Genomic DNA, 12,119 nt, shown 5'->3' on the forward strand with positions numbered 1-12,119 from the left:
AGGGAGAATGTGCAAACTCCACACAGACAGCACCCGAGGTCAGGGTCGAACCTAGTCTCCCTGGCGCTGTAAGACAGCAACTCTACCGCTGCGTCACGGTGCCGATCCACATACCGAACCGTTTTTGAAGGTGATCTCCGATTTTTTTCCAAAAATAAACTTTATTCAGAATAAAAAAATACATACACAAAACAAAAAAACTGCAAGAACTCTTCGCTCTCATCGTCTATACATTCATTATGGTGATTCCCACCTATCACTAAACAAAACACCTAAGCCACCCATGAGCCCCCCTGGGGTGAAATCCCTTCCCTTGTTTGAAGGGTGTTCAATGTCCAGCGGTGGAAAGACCCTAAACTGTGGTCGTCGCCCACAGGGCCTCGACATTGGTTGCACCAAGCTTCAGCGAGTCCCTCAACTCGCCGGTTAATGCGCTCCACGACGCTTGGACGATCAATGATCGTGTGTTAACCCCAGAGATATCAATGCGATAACTCACTTTCTCTTTCAGTGCCGCTAACAAACACCTCACTGACCGCAATATAACTCTCCACCCAGCCTCCGTTCAAACAACGCCTCTGAGCACGGCCTTGGAATTAATGGACGTACCTTTAGAAAGGAGATGAGGGTGAATCTGTGGAATTCATTGTCACAGACATTGTCACAGACACAGAGGCCGTCAATGGGTATTTTAAGCGGAGAATGCCAGATTCTTGATTAGTAAGAGTATCAAATGTTTGGGGAAGAAGGCAGGAGAATGGGGATGAGAGGGGAGACATATCAGCCATGCTTGAATGACAGGATGGGCCGAATCTGCTCCTATTACTATGAAAGCGATCCTTGTTCGCGAGTCAATGGCTATGAACGGGCACTGAATTCATTGAAACGCCTCACATTCTGAATTAACAACAGGGTAAATGCGCGAATTGGCGTTTCGCCCTGGCCGCGAAATGTATAGAATTTTTTTTCTAAGAAGTGGCGGTTTCAGAGAAAGGGGTGGCCCGTGTGATGCAGAGATGGGACGGAATACGTTCACCCAGGGGGTTAGTAAAGATATGAATTCCCAAAATAGGTCCGTAGAAACGTTGCCCTTTTCCTTCGCTCCATAGATGCTGCTGCACCCGATGAGTTTCTCCAGCTTTTTTGTGTACCGTAGAAACTCAGCCGCTCATTCCCAACAGAGATTGATTAAGTTTGAGCTGTATTTTCTAAACAATCAGAATCATACTAATTGCATGCTAAAGAACAGTGCAAAACTCTTCCCACATCCACAGGGTTTATATGTACATTCATTAGTGTTATATTATGTAGTGTTCACACATTATCCTTATACCAATCAGCCTTGCCACTCATGTAGCCCTCTAGGGTGATTTTCCTTAACTTGTTTGAGGGGCGACTTCACCAGACCTTGCCCCTCTCAATGTCCCGCCTTGGAAGGACTCGAGACTGTGGTCCTCCCCCACAGAGCATTGGCTTGGTTTGAGATGTTAGGTGAATCAGGGGCTAAGATATAAGTGCAGGAAAGTGGTATTGGAGGGTGGAATCACCATTGGAGTCACACAGCGTGCAAACGGGCCCTTTGGCCCAACTTTCCCACGCGACCATCATGCCCCATCGACACTAGCCCCTGCCTGAGTTTGGCCCACATCCTTCTAAACCTATCCTATGCATGTATATATGTAAATGCTGGAGTAACTCAGCGGGTCAGTCAGCATTCGTGGACTGAAAAAGGGTCCCGACCCGAAACCTCACCTATCCATGTTCTCCAGAGATGCTACCTGGCCCGCTGAGTTACTCTAGCACCTGGTATCTTTGTTTAGATAGCTTGCGTTGGTAATCCGTTGGGCTCAGGTTTAGTATCATACCTACGACTATCTGTTAATGGGAAACCCAGGAAGACGGTCATTGTAATGTAAAATAACATTTAAATTAACAGTGACGGAATATCAAACTAAATTACTCGTGGCTGTTTTTTTTTTTTTTAATGAACTTATTCTTCTAACCGCATTTATAAATCTAATGGATGGGATGCCTCTCCGTCAACATTCATGTCACTCCCGGTGTCAGTGCGCTAATGTTTAACACATCTTTCAACAGCAAGAAAGCCAGTGTATCCCGACTATATTTTACATAGGACCCTGCATCTTATCAACAGCAACACTGTTGAATGTTGGACAGGCTTCTGGCGTGCAATTAATTCCTTAAACCTTTCGCAAGTGAGGCGAGAGACACACAGAAAAAGAGAGAAAGAGACAGAACTATCTCTGACAGTGAACTGACAGAGGTCACATTGAATACATTTCTGCACCAGTTTTAGTGAGAGATTGGATCTCTCTCTTGCAGCCCCCCCACCCCTCCGAACCTTGGGGAATCTGAAACTTTTTCTACCCATATTCTCCAGAGATGCTGCCTGACCCACTGAGTTCCTCCTGCACTTTGTGTCCTTATTTTTGTAGGCCAACATCTGCACTTCCTTACCCCCCCCCCCCCCCCCCCCCCCCCCCCCCCCCCCCCCCCCCATTCATTGTTCTCTGAGAACTACACAGCAGAGCGGCTAGAGTTGCTGCCTTACATCGCCAGAGACCAGGGTTCGACACTGAGTACAGGTGCTGTTTGTGCGGAGTTTGTACGTTCTCCCTGTGACCGCATGGGTTTTCTCCGGGTGTTCCGGTTCCCTCTCACACTCCAAAGCCGTGCAGGTTTGTAGGTTTAGTGGCTTCTGTAAATTGTTCCTAGTGTTTAGGACAGAACTGTGTTCGGGGTGATCGCTGGTCGGCGGGGACTCGGTGGGCTTGTTTCCGCGCTGTATCTCTAAACTATGCTAAACTGAAGCAGGGTCTCGCCCCGAAACATCACCCATTCCTTCTATCCAGAGTTGCTACCGGTCTCGCTGAGTTACTCCAACATTTTACGTCTATCTTCGGTTTAAACCGGCATCTGACTGCAGTTCTTTCCTAAACTAAACCATCTCTCACGGAAGATTGGTTCGGAAATGTGCTCGATGTGACCTCTGTCAGTTCCATTGGCTGCAGATCAACCCTGGCATGTTGCAATACAAATTCCGATGCGGGACATTGGCGTCCGATCTTCGAGCTGTAGACTTTAGCGCCTCGCTCGTCCCCAACAAATACTCAAACACTAGCCAAGTGTTGACAGAACCCGGGCCTCAACTAGGTACTCGAACTTCTCTTAAAAAACAAGTTCGAGGATTCCACTTTGTTCTGTCCTCGGTCAATTCTTATCCAAGCGGCCCGGGGTTGTTATTCCTGTCAGTTTTAAAATCACTTTCTGAGGTATCTTCAAAGGGAGGGGGGTGACCACTTCTGTTAACTCACAAAGTCAACGGTGAACACGATTCACGTCTGTTTGTGGATTGCTTGCGATTAGAACGAATCAGTGCCAGTTGGTAACCGTGCAATCGGAGCAGATCTTCGGAGGAAAGGATCTCTGAATTCGACTAGGCGGTAAATTGGGCGACCGTTTTGGTTGAACACTCCATCCGCCAAAGTCTGTTGGATCTTCCAGTTAGAGTCATAGTCATACAACATAGAAAAAGGCCCTTCGGCCCAATTTGCCCGTGCTGACAATCATGCCCCAACTACACTGGTCCCACATGTTTGTGTTTGCCCCTTATCCCTCCAAACCAATCCTATCCATGTACCAACCATTACAATGGTTGCTAACCATTTGAACTCCATTTCCCCTCCCCCTATTGACGCTTCTGGTTTGGGCCTCCTCCATTGCCAGAGTGAGGCCTCAGGCAAACTGGAGGAACAGCACCTCATATTCCACATAGGTAGTTTACAATCCAACAGCATGAACACTGAATTCTCCAATTATAGGTATGAATCCCAACCCCCCCCCCCCTTTACTTCCTTCCCTTCCCTGTTCCCCAGCTGAATGTGTAACAATTTCTCCATCTATCCCACTCCCTTTCCCATTTTCCCACCACCTTCCACCTATAGCTTCACATTTCACTTCCCTTTCCCACCTTATCTGGCACCATTTACAATTTTTACTCCATTTCTATCTACAGCCATTTTCCACCCTTCTGCCAATTAAATCCCCCTCACCTGTATCCACTTATCACTTGTCCTGACCCCTCTTCTCTTTTCCAGCCTTCTCCCCTACTACAATCACCCTGAAGAAAGCCCCCCAACCCAAAATATTGTCTGCCCATGTTCTCCAGAGATGCTGCCTGAGCCACTGAGGTACTCCAGTACTTTGTGTTTTTGTGCAAGCTTGCTGTAACTGGAGTTCTTTGTGTCTACTTGCAACTTTGGCCCAACTTGTCCATGCCGACCAAGTTGCCCCATCTAAGCTAATCCAATTTCACTGCATTTGGGCATTTCCTATCCATGTACCTGCCGAAGTGTATTTTAAATCTATCTATACATAACTAAAAATCTGATCCCCTGTCAGTCCCCGGGATGGTCCACCCCTTCCTGCACCATTGCGTCTTTACTGGAGTTGAGGATGGACGGCGGAGGTTTCCAAATGGACTTTCGGAGGGACCTGAAGAAGCCTATCCCCAAGCAGCCCAGTCCAGCCCAGCCCCGCCCCAAGCAGCCCTGCCCCAAGCAGTCCCGCCCCAAGCAGACCAGTGTTGAAGACCCTGCCCAGCCCGGCCCAGCGTGGGAGACCCAACCCAGAGTCGGAGACCCAGCCCGGAGTCAGAGATGCCGCTGATGTCGCCAAACGGAAAGCGGAGACTCTGATCCCGGCGGAGGAGAACGACCAGCGCCCGCTGTGAGTCCCCATCGCACCGCCAATTCCAGCCACTACCCCTCTGGTCCCCCTCGCTGGCTCCTCCCCCTCCCCCGTGATGCCCCCCTCTCCCCCATGGCTCTTCCTCCGTCTTTTCTCCGAGCTCACTCCTACCTCGCCCACACCACCACTCTCCCCCCCACCACCCCCCCCCCCCCTACTACACCCCCCCCCCCCCACACACACACACACACTCCCCCCCACACCCCCCCACCACACACCCCCACCACGCACACAACCTCCCACACTTATATGACTTAATTTTCTGTCTCACCGACAATCAAGGTGGCACAGTGATACAACTGGTATAGTTGCTGCCTCACAGCGCCAGAGACCAGGGTTCGATCCTGACCCCAGGTGTTTAGATTAGTTTAGTTTTTAGTTTAATTTAGTTTAGGTTAGTTTAGTTTATTGTCACGTGTACCAAGGTACAGCGAAAAGCTTTTGTTGCATGCTAACCAGTCAGTGGAAAGACAATACATGATTACAATTGAGCCATTCACAATGTACAGATACATGATGCAGGGAATAATGTTAATAAGGTTTAATGCAAGATAAAGTCAAGTAAAATACGATTAAAGATAGTCTGAGGGTCTCCAATGAGATAGATAGTAGCTCAGGACTGCTCTCTAGTTGTTGGTAGGATGGTTCCGTTGCCTGATAACAGCTGAGAAGAAACAATGAAGTTGGTTTTGAGGTTTGGGACCACACCCTAGCTTATGGAATGATCATTCAGTAGTCTGATAACAGAGGGGAAGGAGCTATCCCTGACTCTGGTGGTGGTTGTTTTCAAACGTTTGTATCTTCTAGCCAAAAAGAGGGAATGACCAGGGTGAAAATGGTCCTTGACTATGTTGGCTGTCCTCCTAAAGAAGCGTGAAGTGTGGATGAAGTTAATGGTGGGGGGACCGGTCTGTGTGATGAACTGGGTTACATCCACAACTTTGTGATTTCTTGTGGTCTTGGGCAGAACCGTTCCCAAACCAAGCTGTGATGCAGCACGGTATTATGCTTTCTAAAGTGCATCTGAATCTTTAATCAATACACCTGCTCTCTGCAATGCCGCACACCCTTCAAGTGATCTTTTGGCTCGTTCTAATGTTCCTACCCCCACATAAATTATTCCTCTTACTTGACTTTTCTCACATTCAGTACAACTGGTCTATCTATTTCTGGTCATATTCCATACCAAGATACCAAGCAAATAGGGTGAGTGCAGGAAAGTGAAGGTGAGATTAAAGATCAGACATGATTTTATTGAACAAAATGGGCTAACATCAGATGAGGGGTTCTGGTCGCCCCTTTACAAGAAGGATGTGATGGCTTTGGAGAGGGTGCAAATAGGTTTAGAGAGGAGTGAACATTTAATAGAGGGAATGTTTTATAGTCATACAGCGTGGAAACAGGCCCTTCGATCCAACTTCCACGCCCACCAGCATGCCCCATTTAAACTAGCACTCATATCCCTCTAACCCTATCCTATCCATGTAGCTTTACAAGAAGGATGTGATGGCTTTGGAGAGGGTGCAAATAGGTTTAGAGCATAGAACATGGAACAGTACAGCACAGAAACTGTCTCTTCAACCTACAATATTTGTTGGGAACATGAGGCCCAGCTGAACTGATCTCATCTACTTGCACATGATCCATATCCCTCCATTCCCTGTGTACCCATGTGCCTATCTAAAAGCTTCTTAAATGCCACTATCATATCTGCCTCCACTATCACCCCCAAGCAATGCATTCCTGGCCCCCACAACCCACTCTGTAAAAAACATGCCCCGCACATCTCCATTAAACTTCACCCCACTCAGCTTATAGTTTGCCCTGTTACCAGAATGTTATCTGGATTAGAGGGTATTTGCTAAAAGCAGAGGTTGGACAAACTTGAATTGTTTCTCTGGAAGTCAAAGGTTGGGGGAGACTTGATCAAATTATGAATGGCAGGATAGAGTGGACAGTCAAAACCTTTTTTCCAAGGTGGAAATGTCAAAGACTTTAAGGTGAGAGAGGCGAAGTTTAAAGGCAATTATAGGGCGTTTGTACAGGTGCCAGCAACATGATGCCAGGGTTGGTGCTCGAGGCAGATGCAATAGTGGCATTTAAGTGGCTTTTAGATAGCCACGTGGATATGCAGGGAATTGGATCATATGCAGACAGGAGATTAGGTTATCTTGGCATCATGTTCAGCACAGCCATTGTGGGTATTAGAGTCTGTTCCTGTTCTATATTATTCTACGTCGTGGGCTGAATGCCTTCTGAGCTTCATTTTCTTGTTTTCTTAAATTCCCTCCCACAGTATAATTTTTGTCTGAATGCCTATTTCCATATGATTGTTTAACCTAACAAGACGCCACAAAAATCTTCTCATCTCTTTCCCGATACCACATGACTGTGAGTCTGCTCTTCTACACAACAATGCTCTACTATATACCTTTATCTTATATGCAATCACTCCAACCTTATCCATTATTGATTGCTGAATGTGACTGCTCTTTATACATTAAATAGAAAGCCTGAAAGCTGGAGGAAAGTAGAGTTCATGGAGGTATGTCAACATTTCACTCCTACACACTCTCAGTTTCTTTAGATTTAATCATAGTCATGCAGGACAGAAACATCTCAATATCCCAATCCATCAGTCTGAAGAAAGGTCCCAAGACCCATCTATCCACTTCCTCCACAAATGTTGCCTGATCCACTCAGTTCCTCCAACACTTTGTCACAGAAACAGCCCCTTTTGCCCAACTGGTCCATGCCGACCAAGATACCCCAAGCAGACTAGTCCCATTTGCCTGTGTTTGACCCTTATCCCTCTAAACCATTCGATCTATGTACTCATCCAAATGTATTTTAAATGCTGTTATATTAACTGCCTTAACTACCTCCTCTGGCAGTTCTTTCCATTTACCCTGAGTGAAAAAAAGTTGCTCTTTCTACCTTAAACTTATTCTTGTTCTTGATTCTCCTGCTCTGGGTAAAAATAAATAGTTTTTAAATCATTTTGGGGGGGGGGGGGAATCTAAGCATTTTTCGTCCACATCTTCTCCCCGACTCCTTTCATTCTCCACCTCTCTCCCTCCTTGCAATCTATGTGACCAGAGAACAGTCCTTCCCACTGCAGAGGCAGAAACAAATCTCATGGAACCAAACGGCGAACGAACAAACGCTGTAGAGTCTGGTGCTAATGCTGCCGATCTCCCCCGACTGTTCCTTCACGATTGGATCAACAAGGGGAATTAATCAAACAGCGGGGGGGTCTCAATAGGATTCGCCGAGCGGGTCCAAATGTTTAATGTAGATAGGGAGTGAAGTGCAAAATGCAGAAGTTCTGCAGAAGTGCCGAAGGTTTCATCTCTGTTTGTGTGTTGGAGTGCCCGCGTGTGTTAATGAAGCAATTGTCCCAGCTAGCCTCGTTAATCTCAAATATTATCTGGAGCTCACAAGGTTTCTACGGCTGATATTAATACCGGCTGATGTGTTGATTCTTGGAAAGTGGCGCCTGCTTTCAGTTATTTTAAGTGACTGTATAAACACAAAAGTAAAGAAGATGCGAATTTACAATCTAGCTCCTTCCCAGACGAACCTTTTCTCCAGATATTTATCTCTCCCTTCAGTCTGTGTTTCTATTTCGGGTTTAAAACAAACCAAAAAGAGCCCTGACTGTCTGATCGCACAGATAACGAGTTGTTCTGCAGCGAGGGGGAAAGGAAGGTGACCCGGACCGAACCATTCGCGTTACACTGGCGCTTTCAGCCGGCGTTGCCGTCTGTGTAGAGACGCTCGCCCCCTGCCACTTCTAGAGAGGAGTGAACTTTTAATAGAGGGAAGGTTTTATAGTCATACAGCGTGGAAACAGGCCCTTCGATCCAACGTCCACGCCCACCAACATGCCCCATTTACACTAGCACTCATATCCCTCTAACCCTATCCTATCCATGTAGCTGTCTAAATGTTTCTTAAACATTACGATAATACCTGCCTCAACCACCTCTTCCAGCAGCTTGTTCCATACACCCACCACCCTTTGTGAACGTCACCCCTCAGGTTCCTATTAAGTCTTTCCCCCCTCACCTATGCCCTTGGCCCACATCCCTCTAAACATTGTGTGGGAAGACAGATGCTGGTTTAAATCGAAGACAGACACAGCGCTGAAGTAATTCAGCGGGTCAGGCGGCACCTCTGGAGAAAATGAATAGGTATTCCCTTGACCCCCTGTGTTACTCCAGCATTTTGTGTCTATCTCCATCCAAACCTTTCCAATCTGCGTACCTGTCCAACTGCCTTTTAACTGATGTTATAATATCTGCCTCAACGACCTCATCTGGCATCTCGTTCCATATACCCACCATCCCGGATGAGTGAAACATTTGCCCAGGTTCCCATTAAATCTTCCCCCTCTCACCTTAAACCTATGTCCTCTAGTTCTTGATTCGTCTAATCTGGGTAAAAGATTGTGCATTCGGCGCATATATTAAAAATACTGATACTGGTTGGGAAAAAAAGGGAAGTTAAATTTATCCGAAGCAAATAATTTTCCACCAACCCCGTTACTCAGACAGCAGAGAGTACGTCTGTCAATGAATTCCCAAAGGTAGACACAAACCAGCATCTTCAGTTCCTTCTTACATATAATTAATTCCCCAAATGCGTTTTGAATATTTGTGACGTGCGTTGGTCCAAATAATATATAACCCCCAATGGGGTTTGGGTTATAGGTTACGGAGATTTAATAGGAACATGAGGGGCAACTTTTTTTTCACTCAGTGGGTGGTGGGTGTATGGAACGAGCTGCCAGAGGAGGCAGTTGAGGCAGGTCCACGAACAACATTGATAAAAGCATTTGGACAGGTCCATGGATGGGCCAAACGCGGGCAAATGGGATGAGTCTAGACGGAACACGTCGATTGGCATGAACGATTGGGCCGAAGGGTCTGTTTCCGTGCTGGTATGACTATGAATCAAAGAGACAATAATAATTAAAAGTAAATCAAATTGCAATTAAAAGCGAGTCAACTGTTTTTTTGAGAAACATTTATTTATATAAGATACGTTTTATATGCCGACAAGTTATATAATAAAAAAAAGTGTAGGAAGAAACTGCAATTGATGGGTTATACCGAAAATAGACACACGACGCTGGAGTAACTCAGTGAGACAGGCAGCATCTCTGGAGAAAAGGAATATGCGACGTTTCGGGAGCATGAAGGTGAGCCGGCGCTGACGAAGCTCAAGTGGTTGATGTAATCTTACACACCGGCTATCTATTCCTGGAACTTGCTGTTGTTAAACTCTAGATATTCTCTGACTCGATGTTTGGGAATTCAGGATATATTTAAGTTATCATTCGAGTTGCACTCTTTGGTGATATCCCATCGGCGGCGGGATGTGCTGCCTCTGGAGTCCCAGCTTGACCGCTGTGATTGTCAGTCTGAAGAAGGGTCTAGACCCGAAACGTCACCCACCCCTCTCTCCAGAGATGCTGCCTGTCCCTCTGAGTTAATCCAGCATATTGTGTCTATCTGCGATGAACAATCTGACCCGTTTCAGGGTGCAGTTAGTGGCAGGGACAGTCAGTGTATACCAGCTACCGCCCAGCGCCCTCTGCCGCCGCGTCCCACCAACTTCCTCAAACTGCAATGTGTAGGAAGGAATTGCAGATGCGGGTTTAAACCAAAGATAGAGACACAAAAAGCTGGAATAACTCAGTCTGAAGAAGGGTCTCGACCCGAAACGTCATCTGTTTTATTTTTCTTCCGAGATGCTGTCTGACTCACTGAGTTGCTCCAGCTTTTTGTGTCTCTCCTCAAAATCTAACATCTATACGTTAACACGATGTCCTGTACAACTCTCTGATAGTGTACACTGCAACTTTGGAATGGGGTCATGTCTCAAGTTTCAATCAGCGTTTCCCCGTCAACTGATGTATGTCCCGCGCTGTGACATCCAAAGACTTTGTTATTCTGGAGTATATTATCATCTGCATTTGTAAAACAGAAAACTGCTGTCCAGACCATCATGCTCATGATGTGGGCTAATTAAACACTTACGAGCCATAGAGTCATCCAGCACGGAAACAGGTCCTTCGGCTCAACTTGCCCATGCTGACCAAGATGCCCCATCTACACTAGTCCCACCTGCCCATGTTTGGCCCATATTCCTCTAAACCCATCCTACCCATGTACCTGTCCTATTCTCTTTCACATGTGCTTATAGTACATGCCTCAACTACCTCACACTTTTGTACCTCTTGCCGGATGGGAGAGGGGCAAAGAGGGGAGTGACCGGGGTGAGACCAGTCCTTGATTATGCTGCTGGCCTTGCGGAGGCAGCGTGAAGTGTAGATGGAGACAATAGGAGGGAGGTTGGTTTGGGTGATCGTCTGGGCTGCGTCCACAACCATTATTACATGTTATTCAGTGCATTATTATAATTCCACTTGATAATATCTATGCCTAAACAAGTCAGTCGTTCCTGTGTAGTCTTACATTATCAAAAGTTACATTACAGAGAGTTTCCTTGCAGCAAGTTTCACCTTTAAATGGCATTAGAGTAAAATAAAATGCAGAAATACACTTCAATTTGTATTTGAAAGCAGGATCCCTTTGTATTTTCTTTGGATCATATGGCCTCCAAGTACTATGTACTGCCTGGGATGGAGACAAAGCATGTAACAGAATTTGTATCAATGAGATCCATCTTCTTACCTAATGTATTTCTTTGGCCCCACTACATATGAACAGTTCACATGGTCATATTGAACTACATATGAACAGAGCACATGGTCTCCAAGCACTTTGTACTGACTGGGATGTAGACAAAAGGCATGTAATGGAGACTGTATCAATGACATACATCTTCTTGTCCAATGTGTTTCTTTGGTTCCACGATGAACATGACAACTGTCTGGGTGTTCATCCTGGATGGGGGAAAGCTATGCTGGACACCTGATGAGGTATCCAGTAGTTGAGTAACAACAACATCTGCCCTCCTCTCTGCACTTCTCTACTGCGATGAAAAGGAGGTCATGAATTCAATGATGTGAATGTTTTCCATTTATAAATCCTTGTGCCAAAGTACTATAGTGTTATTGTAACAGAGTTTATCTTGTTAAATGCTCTTCATGTCCTAACTTTTGCTGTTAGTTTAAAAAAAGTTACGTTTATTATGGTCTACAAGATTTTGCAAAATGTTGAGATAAAGCAGGCTCTATTCTAATCTAAAGCAGGTCAGAGTAGTTAGACACATGTAAGAAAATAAACAGTTTGATCTTTAGCATTTTGTATTATTAAACTGTGACAACAGATTTGTGATGTTATGCAATCCCTCTGCTCTAATTAATCTTTGTATAT

Source organism: Leucoraja erinacea, chromosome 8 (genome assembly GCF_028641065.1).
Source record: "Leucoraja erinacea ecotype New England chromosome 8, Leri_hhj_1, whole genome shotgun sequence".
Taxonomy (NCBI): Eukaryota; Metazoa; Chordata; class Chondrichthyes; order Rajiformes; family Rajidae; genus Leucoraja; species Leucoraja erinaceus.